We start from the raw sequence: 809 nt of genomic DNA on the forward strand, positions 1-809 counted from the left end.
GGAACACAGCATTGTGCAGTAGTAAGACATGCACTCCGTCTTCAGGCCACAAGTGGCCCATGGGAACCATCCGACCGCAGTGTCATCCTCAGCTGAGAATGCGGATAGGAGGGGCGTGTGGTCAGCACACCGCTCTCCCGGTCGTCATGATGGTTTTCTTTGATCGGAGACGGTACTATTCGGTCAGTAGCTCCTCAATTGGCATCACGAGGGTGAGTGCACCCCGAAAAATGGCAACAGCGCATGTCGGCCCGGATGGTCACCCATCCAAGTGCCGGACACGCCCGACAGCGCTTAACTTCAGAGATCTGACGGGAACCGATGTATCCACTGTGGCAAGGCCGTTGCCCACAGTAGTAAGACATGGAATTTGGGAAAATCGGAACAGAAGAGAGTAGAAGCATTTGAGACGTGGTGCTACAGAAGATTACTAAAATTTAGATAGACCGATAATGTAAAGAATGGGGAGCTGCCCCTCAGAATTGTCGAGGAAGGGAATATGTGAAAAACACTGACACGAAGAAGGATGATAAGACATCTGTTAAGATATAAGGAAAGGGCTTCCACTGTATTAGCAAATAATTGAGTAGATGAGTTGTAAGTGCTACTCAGAGACACAAAGGTTGGCACATGACAGGAATTCCTGGCGGGCAGCATCAAACAAGTCAGAAGATTGATGCCTCAAAAAAAGGTCCAATCAATACGGTCACGAGCGCAGGAGTGGCGCTGCAGGCGATGTTGTGCTGTTAGCAAAGCAAAGGCACTCGCGTCGGTTGTCAGCTGCCTGACCATTAACGTCAAATTACGCG

The 809-nt window shown here is 49.8% G+C and overlaps 1 pseudogene; it reads right to left on the reverse strand.

Moving 5' to 3' along the window:
- Positions 1-231: 231 nt before the first annotated feature.
- On the reverse strand, positions 232-349 carry LOC124608777 (annotated as a pseudogene).
- Between the last annotated feature and the right edge of the window lie 460 nt (positions 350-809).

This window comes from Schistocerca americana, chromosome 3 (genome assembly GCF_021461395.2).
Source record: "Schistocerca americana isolate TAMUIC-IGC-003095 chromosome 3, iqSchAmer2.1, whole genome shotgun sequence".
In the NCBI taxonomy this organism is placed as follows: domain Eukaryota; kingdom Metazoa; phylum Arthropoda; class Insecta; order Orthoptera; family Acrididae; genus Schistocerca; species Schistocerca americana.